This window comes from Capricornis sumatraensis, chromosome 12 (genome assembly GCF_032405125.1).
Source record: "Capricornis sumatraensis isolate serow.1 chromosome 12, serow.2, whole genome shotgun sequence".
Lineage (NCBI taxonomy): Eukaryota > Metazoa > Chordata > Mammalia > Artiodactyla > Bovidae > Capricornis > Capricornis sumatraensis.
The window spans coordinates 28,688,842-28,708,002 of NC_091080.1; the positions used below are offsets into that span (position 1 = coordinate 28,688,842).

General features: G+C 38.4%; 1 protein-coding gene across 1 annotated transcript in view; it reads left to right on the plus strand.

Moving 5' to 3' along the window:
* The window catches only part of FNDC3A (fibronectin type III domain containing 3A), a 111,936-nt gene that overhangs the window by 40,200 nt on the left and 52,575 nt on the right, over nt 1–19,161 (plus strand). The gene's annotated exons all lie outside the window — the stretch shown is intronic.

Below are 19,161 nucleotides of genomic sequence, written 5' to 3' on the forward strand. Positions count from 1 at the left end.
ATAAATAGGATGCCCACTAGCTAATTTACTAATTCAAATTCCTAATGATATAAACACTTGTAAGAGAAATTTCCACTAAACTTCAAAACTTACAGAAATAATGATACTGTCTTTAGCTCGGTACATAAAACCTTACTTAATAAAAATGTTCAAGGAGTAATAGCTTCCTTCTGTTTTGATTTCTTAACAACAAAAACTGTGTCATTTTTACTTTTGATTCTCTGTGCTAAAATAATGCCTTTTGCTTAGTAGGTGTGCTGTTGATATTTATTAAAACTAACTGCTAAAATATTTTTAAGTATATTGGTATGCTTGTTTGCCTTGGTAACTACTATGTACTGAAAATATATTTTTATACTCAGAGGTATTTTAATGCTTTAGAGTTTTCAATATGAGCACCAATTAAGATTGCATGGTAATATGGAAATTTTAATGTAAAAATATAAATGTAGTGAGCCATAAGTAATGCCTAGATGTCAATCATTTAGCCAAATCCTGGATTTCTGGCTATTTTTTTATGATTTGACTCTCACATGTAAAAAAAAATGTTAAAGTAAATTCAAGTTTGTTGAAAGCAGTAGCTCACCTTACCTCGAGAAGCCAGGAACTAATCGACAGTTCCCCAGTGTGTTGATTCCACGCCCCTTGACCCGCTACAGTTAGTGTGCCATTGATACTACCTCTGCCTCTAAATCTCCCTGCTTTCCTTTTTGTTTCCAGGTAGCTCTGACCAGCTTCTCAGTGGTTACTGATGTGTGTTTCACCATTGTTGCTGCTGGTGTCACTTTCTAGTCTGCCAGTGGGAGGTTACTGGACCCTTGGTGCTTCCACTGTCATCTAACTCAGAGAGCGACCAGCACTGTTGCTCCTGGGGCGGTTATTGTCAGCACCTCTGTTCCTGTTTGTCTTCCCTTTACTGCTGCTGCTCTTTATTACTGCTTTTCTGCTCTCACATTATCTTCTCATACACCTGATCTTGACTCTCCCTGCCTTTATAGGGGCTTCTGAAGTTAGGGAAGGTTTGTCCCCGCTAGTAAGTACCACTCTGTTCTCCATGTGTTTGGGGATCATGGTGAGGATAAGCACACACGTGGTCAGCTCTTTCATATTTGCCATCTCCTTTGCAGAGCATTTTGTTAGTAAGTCTCTCCTAAACTGAGCCACATGACATTTAGGTCCTTAGTAAAAGAACATTTTGTTAAATACTTACAAGCTCTGTATCCCAGTTATCCCAACTCTGTTACCCTAGAGTGAGTTCTCTGCACTCCAGATGTTAGCACTTCCGGCCTCTGTGTTCTAGTCTGAATCCTTGTACTCGTTAGGTCTGTTCAGAATGCTTTTGTCTTTATAGTTTTACCTTTGCTAGTAGTAGCTCATAAATGAAAGCATATACAGAATTTTCCGTTTGGCTTCTTTTCACTTAGTATAACAAGTTTGAGGTCCATCCATGTTTTCATGTGTCATTAGTTCGCTCATTTTTATTGCTGAGTTGTGTTACATTGTGTGAACACCCCCATATTGTGTCTGTTAAATCATTTGTTGAGGGACCTTTGAGTTGTTTCCAGATTTTGGCTAACATAAATTAAATGGTTGCAAATATTCGTGTTTTAAAAAAGAGCCATTTTCTCCCAGGATGTCTTTGTTGGGGATGGGAGAGGAAGATTTCATCCAACTAGGACCCCTAGTGACCTGCTCTGATATCCTAGAATCCCTGAGACGTGTACAAACTACACCTTAGGCCCCATGAATCTTGTTAGATATATCAGATCTTTGATATTAAAAATGTCTGAAATTTATTAGAAGTTAAATGTCTGTTTTATATATCATGGTCACTATATTGTTTGCTATAATTACTATAACTTGCAGAATGAAATATAATTTTTCTTACTAAATTCACAATAAAACTTTAAAGAAATATTAATAACAAAATGTATGAATTACTTAATGGTGTATTTTTAAAGGTACAAGTCTGGGTGTAGGTCAGCTTGGGTTCTGAGACTAGTGGGTGGGAGTTAAAGGAAAACAAATTTAGCTTAATATGAGGAACAACTGTGTAATAAGCAGAGCTGTCAGAGAGACTCAGGAGCAATCAGTTTCCCATCTGCCTTTGTAGGTGGTAATGCATCTACTGAGTCTTCACTTGATGGTGCCATTAGCAGGTTTAATTTCTCTTCAATGGATGGTTGGAGTTCTTCACAAGTCTAAAATGTTCTGATTCTATATCCTTCAGTAGATTACTTAAATTCTGCCTATTATTTTACACATCTGTGAAATGAGGATGCGCTAGTGTGAATTAGATTCAACAATTTTCTACCAACTCTCAATTTTTTAGATATTCATAATTATGGTAATATCTTATGCCATATCTTAAATTTATTTTAATAATAAGTAGATCAGGCTTCAGCAATAGGTGAACTGTGAACTTCCTGATGTTCAAGCTGGTTCTAGAAACGGCAGAGGAACCAGAGATCAAATTGCCAACATCCGCTGGATCATGGAAAAAGCAAGAGAGTTGCAGAGAAACATCTATTTCTGCTTTATTGACTATGCCAAAGCCTTTGACTGTGTGGATCACAATAAACTGTGGAAAATTCTGAAAGAGATGGGAATACCCGACCACCTGACCTGCCTCTTGAGAAACCTATATGCAGGTCAGGAAGCAACAGTTAGAACTGGACATGGAACAACAGACTGGTTCCAAATAGGAAAAGGAGTACGTCAAGGCTATATATTGTCACCCTGCTTATTTAACTTCTATGCAGAGTATATCATGAGAAACGCTGGGCTGGAAGAAACACAAGCTGTAATCAAGATTGCCGGGAAAAATATCAACCTCAGATATGCAGATGACACCACCTTTATGGCAGAAAGTGAAGAGGAACTAAAAAGCCTCTTGATGAAAGTGAAAGAGGAGAGTGAAAAAGTTGGGTTAAAGCTCAACATTCAGAAAACGAAGATCATGGCATCTGGTCCCATCACTTCATGGGAAATAGACGTGGAAACAGTGTCAGACTTTATTTTTTTGGCTCCAAAATCACTGCAATTGGTGACTGCAGCCATGAAAATAAAAGATGCTTACTCCTTGGAAGAAAAGTTATGACCAACCTAGATAGCATATTGAAAAGCAGAGACATTACTTTGCCAACAAAGGTCCTTCTAGTCAAGGCTATGATTTTTCCAGTGGTCATGTATGGATGTGAGAGTTGGACTGTGAAGAAGGCTGAGTGCTGAAGAATTGATGCTTTTGAACTGTGGTGTTGGAGAAGACTCTTGAGAGACCCTTGGACTGCAAGGAGATCCAACCAGTCCATTCTAAAGGAGATCAGGCCTGGATGTTCATTGGCAGGACTTATTGAAGCTGAAACTCCAGTACTTTCGCCACCTCATGCAAAGAGTTGAAAAGACTCATTGGAAGACTCTGATGCTGGGAGGGATTGGAAGCAGGAGAACGGGACGACAGAGGATGAGATGGCCGGATGGTGTCAATGACTCGATGGATGTGAGTTTGAGTGAACTCCGGGAGTTGGTAATGGACAGGGGGTCCTAGTGTGCTGTGGTTCATGGGGTCGCAAAGAGTCGGACACGACTGAGCGACTGAACTGAACTGGACTGAGATCAGTATTCTAATTTTTTTAAAGACCACTGATAATCTTTGGACTAAGGACTTTTTTTTTTTTTACTACATATGACTGAACTAAATGAAGTTCTTTAAGGTATATGGAAATTATAATTAACTCAAGTCCAAACCATATGTAGTAGTCTTTTCCCCATATGATTAGCTATTATATTTTTTTCATAATTTAACAAACTAAATCATGGAGAAGGCAATGGCAACCCACTCCAGCATTCTTGCCTGGAAAATCCCAGGGACGGGGAAGCCTGGTGGGCTGCCGTGTATGGGGTCGCACAGAGTCGGACACGACTGAAGTAACTTAGCAGCAGCAGCAGCATACATTACTTAGGAAAGCTTAACTACCCTTAGGAAATACTCTAAAAGCATAAGTAACTATGTGGTGGAAATCCATTATTTAAAAATTTGCCCTCTACATTTTTCCTTCTAAAATGAAAACATCAGTTTCGCTAGAGAGGCTCAAAAGACTCATTTTGAAATATTAATGAGTCTTGTTTTTGAAAATGAAACATAATGGATCATCCATTCATAAATTCAGCCCATTTTAGGTTAAGTGAATGATTCATCCTGAGTACTTTGTGTAATAGTCCCAGATTGTCCCTAAATGCTATTAAATGTTACCTTTCAAGAGAAACTGTGTTATATATGACTTAGTTAAGAGAAAACTGCAATGTTTATGCTAAAAAGGAAAATTCAGGCAAATTAAGTTGTCTTCAATTCTTTATGTTCCTAACGAATAAAATATCATTGTTAAAGTTGTTCTCTTGAAAATAGGAAATCTCAACCAGTTCAGTGAGTTCTGTTTTTTTTTAAGTGATAAAAATCTCAATTAAACAATTTTTAATGAGTGGTGATGGCAAAAGGAATGGAAGATCTAGAAATATGATTGTGTAAAATAGCTAACAAGGAAATGAGAATCTTAGTCCTAGAGCCGTAAGAATCTCAATTCTGCCACAGCCTCATGAGATTGGAAAAGGACTCCAGCCTCCAAATGAGAACACACCCTTGCCAGTACTTTGATTTTTCACTTTGTGAGACCCTGAGTAGAAAACCCAGTTTATACAACACTCGGATTTATGAACTACAGAACTGTGGGCGAATAAATGGGTGTTTCTTAAAACCACTAAGTCTGTGCAAATGTTAACAAAGCAATAGAAAACTATGACAATTATAACGTGAACATTTTTTCTCTCATGTGTCATGTTCAGAGGTCTGTTAGTACTTGTATGGAGTTCTTTGCTCCATAGGTAGTAAAGGAATTCAGGTTACTTCCATCTTGATCTGCCATCCCTAGAATATTACACTCGTCTGCATGAGCCGTGGTGGCTCACCACCAATGTTCATGTCCCAGACAGAATGGAAAAGAGGAAGAGAAGAAGAGATAAAAGATATGCCCTCTTTCTTTAAGGACATACTTTGGAGATTATACAGGTAACTTGTGCTCACTGGCCATAGCTTAGCTGATCAGTTCTAACTAAATAAGAAAACTAAAAGTTGCCTTTGGATGAGGTGCCCATGGATCCAGCTAACGTTCAGAAGATTATTACTATGGAAGTGAAGAACAAATACCAGAAAATAACTGATAGATGCCACAGGCTATTTTAAATAATAATAATAATTGAAAACCTTCAAAGATCTTCTAAAAATAATTACAGTGTTTGCTTATGGAGTGGTGGTGCATGAAATTGGGAACAGGGATGAAGGGGAAGTTTTTCTTCTCTTTTTTATACTTTTTCATTTTTGAATCTTGTAAAATATAAGAATTGTATATAAGAACCGCCCCCCTTTCTTTTTACCCAAAAGATACTTGTCTACCTTCCCTCAGCCACATTTTACCTGTCCTAATGTGATTAGTATTTCTCCACTGTTCCTCCTTGTCCCTCTTGAGATTTTCATCATTTGGAGTGGAGGCCATGTCAAATATATTTATATATATATATGTATATATGTATGTATGTATGTATATACATTGCATATACATATATATATATACCTTAAGTATATAAGGTATTTTTAAGTATTTGATACATTCTGATGTATTTTACAGTAATAGGAAAAGGTCATTCTACTCTGTTGTCATTGCACATGCACAATATTTTAACTACTTTTTAGGCCATATCAGTATTTATTTTGTGAGTTTTTAATTATAGCAGAGCCTTTATAAAGTTGAAAGCATGGAGTAGTACATTCTGGGTTTGAAATATCTATTTTGCCAGTTGACTTTCTAATAAGTTGAGTACTGTTTGTATGAAGCAGCTCCTTCCTAAATGAGGACACCAAGGCTGATGATACTGTAATTTAACAAATGAATCTGACTAGCCATATAAATTGGGGAAAGTGAAAATGTTAGTTGCTCGGTTGTGTCCCCAACTCTTTGCAACCCCATGGACTGTGGCCGCCAGGCTCATCTGTCTATGGAATTCTCCAGGCCAGAATACTGGAGTGGGGTTGCCATTCCCTTTCCAGGGGATCTTCCTCCCCCAGGGATCGAACTTGGATCTCCTGTATTGCAGGCAGATTCTTTACCATCTGAGCCACCAGGAAAGCCCTTAATAAACTGGGGAAATTTCCACAAATAGCCACATTAGAGAGCTATACTTTCTAACTGGATTTGATTAAAACTTGTCACAGAAATCTGTATAAGTATGTATTATACCTAATTGAGTAGTTTCATGCCCTTTTGAGCACGTTACTGTGAAAGTCGCTCAGTCATGTCCAACTCCTTGCAACCCCATGGGCTATAGAGTCCATGGAATTCTCCAGGCCAGAATACTGGAATGGGTAGCCTTTCCCTTCTCCAGGGGATCTTCCCAACCCAGGGATTGAACCCAGGTCTCCTGCATTGCAGGCAGATTCTTTACCAGCAGAGCCACCAGGGAAGTCTTTTAATAAGCACATTAGTCCCACATTGATTTGGATTCAGATTTCTTTACAGAAATGTTATTTTCCATATTTGTTTCTGTAACTACAAGTTTGGCCTTCCTAAAGCATGACTTTTTTTATTACTATGCTAAAAGCAAACTAAAAAACCTTGCCTTCTTTCATTTCATACAGCATAGGACTCTTAGCCTCATTTTCTGGGCACTCCATCAACTCATTCCAGTCTTTCTTTCTAGTTTTAGTTTCAGAAATTTCTACTCCAGATATACCAGAATTAGTAGATACTCCAGTTTCTACCCCTGGAGAAGAGCATGGCCACCCATTCCAGTATTCTTGCCCGGAGAATCCCCATGGACAGAGGAGCCTGGTGGACTTCAGTCCATGGGGTCGCAAAGAGTTAGACACGACTGAAGGACTAAGCACAGCACGAGTCCCCATATATTTCTTACAGAGACCCCTCTCTTACCTTTGTTTACATTGCCCCTTCATTAAAAATTACACAAGAGTGTGCATTCACATGTGTACACACGAGAGCTTTCTGAATTTTTGCAATTCTTCAAAATGCAGTACAAACTAGTTCCCCATCCCTTGAGATTTTTTCTGACCACCCCAAGGTTAAAAAGTGCTTCTCCGTTTCCTTTGGCACTCATTGTCTGGCCTTTATCTCTAACTTGGCATATGTCTTTTATTGGTTTATATGTCACTTACTGGTTTTTCTCTTTTTTCTATTTTAGAGTCCACCACTAATAATGTAATTGAGTTCTCATTGTCTGACAGCATTGTGGTGTGTACAATTAATCTTACTTAAACCTTAACAGAGTGAGAAACTTGAGGTTCATTAAAGTCTCATAGATAGTTACTGAAAGATCTGGGACTCAAAGGAAGGTCTTTCTGACTGTAAAGATTATAATTTTTATCCCTCCACCAAGGGAGCAGACTCAACAGGGAAGTTTAAACATGCAGGTGGCTAGACCCACATTAACCTTTCTCAAATGATTATGGTACAGACCATATTGTGTCTAGATCTCCTTTCCTTCCCCATTAGCACCTGGTACTGTCCCTTGCATTTATAGAAACTCTAAATGTTAATCGACTTAAATTAGGAATAAGCAACAAGTTGTCTATTTCAGCACTTATTTCTAACTGCAAAACCAGTGCTTTATAGAACTGCAAGTAATGGGAAAAAGGGCAGAAAGTGACTTATAATTTAATTAGCATGTACGATACTATCTAATGGTTATTGAACAATTACTGTAGCAGTTACTTTTGTAAACATTCTGAATGTAATTAATCTATTTAATTTTCCTATCACCCCTGTGAGATAGCTATTACTGTCTTCATTTTATGGACAAGAAAACTGAGACCTAGGTTAATAACTTGCCCAGTTTCGGGTGACTGAACAGCTGAGCTGGGACCTGAACTCTAGTAGTCTGGCTGCAAAATTCACACTTTACAGCCATTTCTCAAACATAAGTATCTGAGATGGCATTCTACTCATGACTTAACAATAGTTAGCTTCTCTCAACCACATACTTTTTTCCAAAATATTTTCACATATTTACTACAAGTCATTCAAAATTCTAGTCTAGAAATGGGAGTGTGTTACTTCAAAAGATCCAAAACCAAATTACTATGCCCTAAGAACTCTTGCCTGGAAAATCCATGGACAGAGGAGCCTGGTAGGCTGCAGTCCATGGGGTCGCTAAGAGTCGGGCACGACTGAGCAACTTCACTTTCACTTTTCACTTTCATGCATTGGAGAAGGAAATGGCAACCCACTCCAGTGTTCTTGCCTGGAGAATCCCAGGGGTGGGGGAGCCTGGTGGGCTGCCGTCTCTGGAGTTGCACAGAGTCGGACACGACTGAAGCAACTTAGCAGCAGCAGCAGCAAGAACTTTATAGTCCATCTCTGAACCCTAAGACCAACCCTATCAAAAAGTACAACATAGCTTTATGTATGTTGTACTACATGATGCTGGGCGGGGGGGAAGACCTCTTACTTTTAATTGTAAGATACAATTTTTTCCTCAGAGCACTGAGAAAGCATGTTTCATTTCATTTATTGATCTTCTTTGAGGAGAGAATCTACCATAAGAACTTTAAGGAGTAAATAGCACCATATTTTATATATTGGGATTCCCTGGTGGCTCAGACAGTAAAGTGTCTGCCCACAATGAGGGAGACCCGGGTTGGATCCCTGGGTGGGGAAGATCCTCTGGAGAAGGAAATGGCAACCCACCCCAGTACTCTTGCCTAGAAAATTCCATGGATGGAGGAGCCTGGTGGGCTGCAGTCCATGGGGTCTCAAAGAGTCGGACACGACTGAGCGAATTCAAACGCTCTAAATGTTAGAATTTGAAAAGGTTCTTTTCTCATTTATACTTGAGAAAGATCTTAATTTTTATTACCCTAAAATAATGGGGATGGTCTACAGGAAGATTTGTATCTTTCGATTCTACCTTCTCATCTTTGGGGGAAGAAATTTTCATCAGTTGGATTTAAGTATTTTTGCTAAAGATGATATTATTAGAGTGTTAATTAAGCAGTCTAACTTAGTACGGCATAAGATATATGCCTTAAACTTTAACCTGGGGCAAGGTGTTCTTGTTAAAATATTTTCTGATTAACTGAAAACCAGAAAATCTTTTTCCGAATTATGTAACTGAAAATATTTACAAAATAAACACTTAAATTTAGCCTTAGTGAACAGAATGTACTGAAAATAATTTAGAATCTTCCAGTGCCCTAAATCATTATAAACATTAAAACTGATTGTTATGGTGGTATAGTGCAGATTGATTAGAAGATTGAGTTGCTGAGTAAATTGCTGAGTCTAGATTAGGATATTAGGTTTCATTTTAAAGCCATTCTTTTATTTAGCAAATTATTATGAACTCGATATGAACAGTCACTATTCCAAAACTCTGGGGATTTACTGGTGAGTAAGACAGACCCTATCCCTGCCCTTCACAAAGTTTGTGATCTCGTAGGGAAGATTGTCAGTAACATGAGAAAAGGAAGAAAACACGAAGGGTGCTATAGAAGCTCTGGTAGGAACATCCAAACCAGGCCAGGGACTAGGAAAAATGTCCTGGAGGACACACAAAGGATAAGCTCTGGTTTTACTTTTTATTTCCCCAAAATGGAAGATTAAAAAGATTATTAATTAGTAGTTTTGTTCAATCAGGACTTGAATCTTGAAGTCTCTTTATTGATTATAAATTACTGAGGGTATCAACATAATTAGCTTTTTTGTAATAAGGAAAAATATTACTTTTAATGAGTATATATGCATCAAAACTAATTTGAGCACATTTCCTTCAAGTGCCTGCCCCTCTGTGGTAAGATTATAGGACTCTCTTTCCTTCTTTATGTTTTCTGTACAACTTGATAATTTTGATCAATATTAATTGCTTAAATAACCATATAAATGTTGTAACTCTTTTAAAATTTAGTCCTGATTTTATTTAATAAAATTTAGAGTTTGAGTTTTTTTTAAGCTGAGACCCTGAGCTTATTAAGGAAAATGGTGGACCATTTTGGTACAGATAAGTGATTTTTTAACTAGTGAAAGCTAAAAATATGGGACATACCAAGCTTACAAATATATAATATTAATAATAGTCTGACAATTTTTGAAATCAAGGGGGTGGAAAAAAGAAATGTATAAATTTGATACCATAATTTAGAACTGGCTTAAAGAATTCTGACATTAAAATGGACAGATATGAACCCAGGGAAAAGCCATTAGATGTTGAGGACTTTTGTCAGCCCCCAAAAAATACCAGTGTAAGTAAGCTAGTCCGTATTTATGAAAGAAGAAGTGTTTGTTTGGATCCCCTCTGTTTAACCAAATCATTCTGTGAAGGGATACTAGAAAAGAAATAAGTATTTACTACAAACCTACTTTGTGCTTTGCATTCTTTTTCTTAGCCTTATGTCAGAATGTCTAGAAAGATCACTTTCCTTATTAAAAATAAAGACCAGACTCTCTAAAGTTAGCATCACTGGAAGGATCTCCTGGTGAGAAGAGCAACTGAATACAAACTGATACAGAGAGTTATCTTATTTTAGCCCTGTAGTGACTGCAACCACGAATTTGAACTCAGGGAAGTGTTAATTAAGCAGTCTAACTTAGGCATAAACATTTCTGTTTTTTTCCCCCCAAAGTGTAGCTGGGGCAACACAAGGCTATGATCTTCCATGAACATTTATATAAAGTTATAAAGAGACTACCATGAATTAATTATATAATCTGACTTATATATCCTTTTACCTATTGCAAAGACTGTCCCAGGAAAAAAAAGATCTTTCCTGGTTCCTTTCTTTATATGGCAACAATATTGAATGTGATTTTTAGTACCTACCTAGATAATAAAGGGCTGGAAAAAATCATTCTTTCACAGTTCTTATCTTCCTGTGTCACAGCAGCTAACACGAGCATAATTTCATATCTAGTACAGACCCTTCTTATCTTTATAAAAGTATGACTTTGCCTCTGACTGTGGTTGTGGTGTTACATTAAGGCACATCTGAACACGCTCCCATTAACCATAAGAGTCAGGCCACAACATAATAAAGGTGGTGGTAGAAGTTTTCCTTGCATGTCTGTTTTAGTTTCTCTAAGGCTCCAGAGGCAAAGTTACTGTCTGCCAGAGTCATAATTTTAACATAGGACTCTGATCTCAAAATATGTGCAGTAACATTATTTAAGGATGTTGATTCACTTTTAGAAGGTGAACTTTAGTCAAATCCCATTCCCATTATTTATGGAACAGCAAAGTTCTCTTGTCTTTGACATCCTCTTCTGCTTCATTTTATCATATAATCCCTCAATTTTTTGGAAAAACCCTTTACCATTACAGTGAAAGATCATATTTAAAAATTTTACTTTATTTTTAGTCTTAACTATGTTGGAATTTCTCCCCATCCTGTACTCAGTCTCCCATGCTTGGGTGTTGCCAGAACACAGAAGACATGATACCTAAAAGTGTATGCATGCTCTCTTCCTGGAAAGAGAATTTGCCCCAGTCTGTAACTGTTCTGGAGGACGACTCATTCTTGACAGCCATTTGAAAGACTTAGACCCTGCCTCACAGCACAGTGGGGAAGAAAGGCAAGTAATCTACAGTTAAAACCGAGAGGGTGATATGTTCTGTGATGGAATTAAGTGTGCCCAGATGTATGTGGGAGGCCAGAGGAGACATACCTAACCCAGCTAGAAATATTTGTTGAGTACAGTCCAAAGGGTTGCACAGAGTTGGACATGACTGAGTGGCTGGGCACACACATGTGCTGGAAAAAGCTTCCCAGGTGGCACAATGGTAAAGAATCTACCAGTGCAGGAGATGCAAGAGATGCAGGTTTGATCCCTGGGTAGGGAAGATCTGGAGGAGGAAACGGCAACCTGCTCCAGTATTCTTGCCTGGAAAATTCCATGGACAGGGGAGCCTGGTGGGCTACAGTCTTAGGGCCCCAAAGAATCAGACACGACTGAGTGACTGAGGACACAGACACGCACGTGCAGGAAAAGGTGATGGTTAAAGAAATAGTTGTTTAGCCAAGAGGAAAAATAACCGAGAAATATCTTAGAAGTAGAAGGAATAGCATGTGCAAATGCATAGCACAGAGAAATCAGAGGAGACTGAAAAGGTATGAATAAAGAAATATAATGGAAAACAGAATACACTGAGGAGTATCTGAAAATGAGACTAAAAATGGAAACATAGGTGCTCAGTCAACCCAGAAGCCAAACCCACGTCTCTTGCATTTCCTGCATTGAGGTGAATTCTTGACCAATGCGCCACCTGGGAAGCCCCATAGGGTGTGTTACAAATACCTTTATAGCATGCTAAACAGTTCAAGTGTTCCCTGAAAAGAACAAAGTGCCACTGAAGGATTCACTTTAAGCAGGAAAATAGCAACAACAAAAGCAAATAAGTAATAAGGATAATAAGACCTGGGCACTCAGTGTGGAGGGTAAGAAGAAACTAGAATGATTTACAGATTTCATAGTCAGTTGAGCATAAAGATAAATGACAGTGTCTTTCGCTGTGCTGCAACATATACAAGGAAGAGAAAAAAAATTGGTTTGGGTAGAAGGATAGAGATGATTAATTTATTACTGAGCATGTTAGGTTCAAAATGCTTTTTGGTTTTATAGCTCTTTCTCATAAGAAAGGTGTGTAATGTGTCCTAGGGCTCTCCAGGAAGTCCCAGTTTGATAACTGCTGGTAAGGGTGTGTTGATAAGAATATAAATACAAACTCTGAGATTTGATAACTTGAAAAACAAATTCTCTTTGATATAGCTAATAGCTATTTCACTTCTAGTAATTTATCCTGTTGACATACTGATACATCTATGAATTATGTTTGTGCAGAGATGTTCATTACACCATTGTTTGTAACAGCAAAATGTTGAAAATAAGTTGAGTATCAATAGGGAAATGGTTAAATTATAGGACATTGTTATGGTGGAATACTATGCAGCCATTAAGAGATTGGAGCAGCCTGTGCATGTACCCACATGGAAAGCTCTCTAAGCAAACTATATTATTAAGGTGCAGAACAATGTGTGTAGTATACTGTCACCTGTGTTTTTAAAAGAGTAGACACATAATTGCTTTTGTATGCATTAAATACCTCTATTAAGATTTGTACTCTCGAAACTAACACAGCATGGTTAATCGACTATACAGCAATAAACGCAAAACTAACACAACATTGTGAATCAGTTATACTCTAGTAAATACTAAAACAACAACAACAACTCACCAGCTTTTTTTACATTCTCATAAAAAGCACCATTAGTTGAGGGAACAACATGAAGACAGGTGCCTGAAAGCTTGGGAAAGACGTGGTTTCATGTTAGCCTGATTATGTCAAACAGTGATAGAAGGAAACACCTCCAGCTCTCATCTCCTTCCGGCCTTCCAGTTCTCCTGGGAAGTGATAGTCCTTGAGTAGAACGTGAGAAATGAGAAGGAAGGGTGATGCTTTAAGTGTAGAGACCAAGTTCCTTTTCAGAAGAACCTGAACGTCCTGTGGCACATCTCCAGGGATAGGTTCTGTTCCTGTTACAGGAGATGAAATCTCTAATTCCAGGTGGGTACGCATAATTCAAAGAGAAGGGATTTTGAAACCTGATACATGGTTATTCTTAATAAGCTATCTTTTCCAATCTATCTGTAATCATAAGAAATTAATATTTTGATGCCAATAAAACTAAAAACAGTAACTGCTAAAAGAGGAAGGTGACGGTGGGAAGAAAACTGAGGGAGCAGCAAACGCTGAGGCATCGGAGTAGTGCTCCAGATCTAAATCTGACTATTGTTTGCTAAGCATACGTTACATAAAATACTTAATCAGTGCTGGTGGTGTAGTCTTCAGAAGATGGGTCCAAAGAGCCTGGCTGCGGAGGCCATTTTCCAGATAACTCATGTGGCTGGCGGAGCCTTAACATATGTTTTAAAGGTCCAGACCTTAAACCACAGAAGCTGTGAAGAAACGTAAAGATAAATATAGAGTCTATATGTGGAAAATCTATAATTAAAATAAAATTAAACTGTTGTATAAAAAGGACCTAACACAAGCCTCTTCATCAGCAGCAGTACTGATTTAATCCAGTCTGTACATGTTGGATGACGGGTCTGCCCTGCCATGCAGGCACTTTTTTTTTTAACCTCTGTGGCCTTAATGTTTGATCCTGACGGGATTTGCGTCACTGATCCATATCACTGCCTGTGTGATGTCAGCATGTGGGTGTACAGTTAGTGCGACCTAGTTAACCTCATGTGCTGTAGTAAATCCCAAGCACTATTTCCTACTAGAATAACAAAGAATGATTCGTGGTTGTTCACATTGGACTGGTACTAAAAATAGTAATGTTCACAACCTGCTGCATCCATGCACATTAATATCAGAGCCTTTGTAGCTTTCTAAACAAGAGCCCTAAAAATAACTCTTGTTTAGAAGCAGGTGCCTGCTTGGTAAACATATCTACTGTTTTCTATCTATATACAGCTTGATTTTGTGCTAAAGATAGATTCTAACCATAGTATGATAGTCATTCTTCATCCTTTTCCTACTTGATATGCTTGTCATTGATACATCTAAATGCTTAGCAAGTCTGATTATAGAAATTTTTAGTTACCTGTACACAGATAAATGAAATTACCCATAATTCTAAATCATCCATAGACCCCTGATTTTAATAGTCTACTTCATCCAGCCTTAAAAAGGAATAATAAATTTTCAAGGAAAAGAAAGTCTCCTAAAGCAGTGAATAATAATTACCTTGATCTTTTTTCTTTAATCTCCTACTTCATTCTTTTTCCCAAATTACAGTTGTCACACACTTCTAATGCCCAGGATTAGTGTTAGAGTCCATACTTTCAAGGACCTTTCAGATACACTAAAGAAAAATATATGATTAAAAAAAAATACATACAATCAAATTACAATCGACTAACTCATTTCACTTCCAAGACTATATAGGCTTGTGCTGATTGCCAACCTCATGTGAATAAAAATTATCAGGTGTTTTGTAACCTTAACAAATAAGCATCGCTTATTAATAGGGTGACCTTATGTCCCATTTTGTCTAGGACAATCCCAGTTTATTCCTCTCATCTTGATATCTGACTGGTTTAACATTTGTTCCAGACTTTTCATTTTTTAACAGTATAATTAATAGTTCCATTAAAATAAGCTGTGATGTATTGATCAGCTTTCATTTCGTGTTGCTAGTTTCTGCCATGATCTCCTCTAAGCAGCTTGTCTATCTCTTGTTTTTACTTTAACCTGTGATTATACTTAAAGGCAACTAGAATAAACCGTTTCTTTCTCCTGACCCCTGTCAGAAGCAAGTCAAGCATGGCAGTTAAGGGACTTAGTAGTAGAGCAGAATGTTCTTTGATAAGGAGGGCTAAGGGCAGAACTCTTTCCAGTCTCCTGCGGGTGGCCACAGCAGTATGTGATGCTCATGCCCCTGATGGCCACTTGGTGTCACCAGGCCTCCAGTAACCCTCTGCAAACATTTGAGGCAGTGTTGAAAAAATAAAAACCAGGAGCCTTTTGTTTGTTAAAATTGTCATATAATCAGGTACAAAAGGGAAAATGAAAAATGTATTCACCACTGCAAAATGTTTTCCTGTAATTGTGGTGTTCTCAATGCATTCTCTCTCTTTATTTCTGTGGAAAAATTGATGCACATTGTTAAATTAACATATCTTTAGAAAACATGAAATATATTTAACTTTTATTTTTCTATTGTAACTGAAAAGTCCTCGAAAATATGAACCCTAACACTAACCTTGGGCATTAGAAGTGTCGCAGCTGTGGAAATAGTTGAGGATAGTGAGGGGATAGAGCTGAATCTTGTTAGGAGGGTACTGAAGACAGACCCCGTGCTTCCCAGGTGGCGCTAGTGGTAAACCAGATAGGAAACAGTATGTCAAGGCTGTATACTGTCACCCTGCTTATTTAACTTGCATGCAGAGTACATCATGAGAAACAATGGCCTGGAAGAAGCACAAGCTGGAATGAAGATTGCCAGGAGAAATATCAATAACCTCAAATATGCAGATAACACCACCCTTATGGCAGAAAGTGAAGAACTAAAGAGCCCATTGATGAAAGTGAAAGAGGAGAGTGAAAAAGTTGGCTTAAAGCTCAACATTCAGAAAACAAAGATCATGGCATCTGATCCCATCACTTCATGGCAGATAGATGGGGAAACAGTGGCTGACTTTATTTTGGGGGCTCCAAAATCACTGCAGATGGTGATTGCAGCCGTGAAATTAAAAGATGCTTACTCCTTGGAAGAAAAGTTATGATCAACCTAGATAGCATATTCAAAAGCAGAGACATTATTTTGTCAACAAAGGTCTGTCTAGTCAAGGCTGTGGTTTTTCCAGTAGTCATGTATGGATGTGAGAATTGGACTATAAAGAAAGCTGAGTGCCGAAGAATTGATGCTTTTGAACTGTGGTGTTGGAGAAGACTCTTGAGAGTCCCTTGAACTGAGAGGAGAGCCAACCAATCCATCCTAAAGGAGATCAGTCTGGGTGTTCATTGGCAGGACTGATGTTGAAGCTGAAACTCCAATACTTTGGCCACCTGATGGGAAGAACTGACTCATTTGAAAAGACTCTGATGCTGGGAAAGATTGAAGGCAGGAGGAGAAGGGGATGACAGAGGATGAGATGGTTGGATGGCATCACAGACTCAATGGACATGAGCTTGGGTAGACTCCGGGAGTTGGTGATGGACAGGGAGGCCTGGTGTGCTGCAGTTCATGGGGTCGCAAAGAGTCGGACACGACTGAGCGACTGAACTCAACTGAACTGATGCAGACCCCAGTAGAGGAGGAAGTGGAGATCAGCTCAAGACTAGAAAGGGGGGGAGATAGCTTTAATCCAGTGTGAAAGGACAATGATTGTTCTGAAAATAGAAGAGGTGAGAAGAGTTTGTAAACAACATTGAAAGAGTTCAATTTTATGCTGAGATATGCAGTTGAGGTTGAATTGGGGGATATCCTTAAAGAGTGGTGGGGATCTCTGATAATCCCTGTAGAAAACAGGATACAAGTTTATTACCCAGGAATAAATTCCTGAAAGGATTCCTGGGCAGTGCTGATGGCTGAGTTAAGGTTGGATATAATTAAATTCATAAACATGCTAGTCCACATAACATTGGATTTCTACAGTTCAGGTCTATGAGAAGATAATTAAATCTGATTTATTAGAATTGGGTATTTTTAGTGAAGGCAAGGTAAAAGGAAGACATGGATGGGAAAAAAGATCAGGCTATGAAGACACAGGTGGATCAGGAGAAACAGGAGATCACTATGAGGAAGACCTAATGTCGCAGAAGAAAGAGAACTAGTGAGATGCTAGATACAGTGACTGGAGACTTAAACATGAGAGCTTTAACATTTCAAAGACGAGATTCTGTAGTGGAATTCTGAATGATAAATTCTAAGATATATCATTGAACATGCATTACTAAAAACAATAGAAGAGTTAAAGAAAGGTATGTTAGGTTTTCTTGGACACGGAAGTTGTCTTGCTGATGGGCAAGAGCTGGGAAAAAACTCTGTGAACATGGTGCTGAAGCTCTCAATAAATGATGGCAGTGAGAAGGGGCAGAGGGTGCTGTATCACCATACATTACTGTGACGTGATCTCGAGGAACAAGAAGCTGAAGCATGAAACAGCAACAGTAGTGGCACTGAGAAACAGCCCTTCGGGTGTCTGGAGCCTGCCTCAGGAGAGAATGAGAAGCCGCTGCTCCCAGCAGCTACTGGAAGAGCTGTCCTGGAGGCGAGCTGGGTTTCATTTAAAGAAAGCCCATCAGCAGGTGTTCTGTGAAAAGGTTGAGGATCTAGGGGAATTTATAACAAGGAAAATGTTCCAGTGAGCACAATGGGAAGAAATGAGAAGATCATCCGTTAAAGAAAGTCAAGAAATGGAAACACAGCTGTGTGAGAACATGAGCCAAAATGAGGAAGTGGGCTGCTGGGACTTGCTTTTTGTTTAGGGGCTAAAGATCAGAGGCATGGTTGGATTTACTGGGAGCCTGAATCCAACATTTATGAGAAGATTCTGTTGAGACCAGGAGACTTTTAGGTATTAAGCTATGCTCTTCAGGGCAGCTTTGCCTTTTAGTGAGACTTAGAAGGTAACAATTACCCTTCCTCACTAGTGAGAATGATACTTCAGTGTCTTATCTCCTCTGAAATGTCTGGCATGTATTTATTGAAACCTCCAGTTTATCCCTTGCCAGTTCTTTTCCAGCTTTTTGGAAGACCAAGTCTTTGAACATGGTTTATATATGTTTAAAATATTGCCTTGTTGTTAAAATAATCCTGGCTTTGCCTCATTGTGTGCTCTTGGCAAGTTACTTTATTGCATTCTGCTTCAATTCCCTTACCTATAAGCGATGCCTATTTCAGTTATTGTGAGGATTGAGTTAACACATGTAAAACATTGAATAGTACCCTGTCCATTACTTTCTCAAATGTGTGTGTGTGCAGTCATGTCTGACTGCGACCCTGTGGATTGTAGCCCGTCAGGCTCCTCTGTCCATGGAATTTTCCAGGCAAGAATACTGGAGCAGGTTTCCATTTCCTACTTCAGGGTGTCTTCCTGACCAGGGATTGAACCCATGTCTCATTTGTCTCCTGCATTGGCAGGCAGATTTTTTATCACTGAGCCACCTGGGAAGCCCCATAGTGACCATTCTTATAATAATAACTATCATTTATCGAGTGGTGGCAGCCAGTGTACTTGGTACTTTAAATTTATCTAGTTTGATTCTCACAACAATGCTATGAAGTTGATTGTTTTAACCATTTTATAGAACGAAACTGAGTCTCACAGAAGAGCAGTAAATTGCCTTGCTAATAAATATTGATGCTGTTGTTAAAACTTACATCTTTTAATACCAAAATGCACTTTCTTTCCACTGTTCAATTTATTACAAATCACATTCATTATCATTACCTGTATATTTGTATTAGCTATAAATAAATGTCCTTAACTACACAGCACCATAAAGTAATGAAAAGCCCTCCGAAGTTCTTATAGTCTTATTACCCTCTCTTATAACTGAACATTTAGTCTTCTTCCTGGTCTCTACACCTGC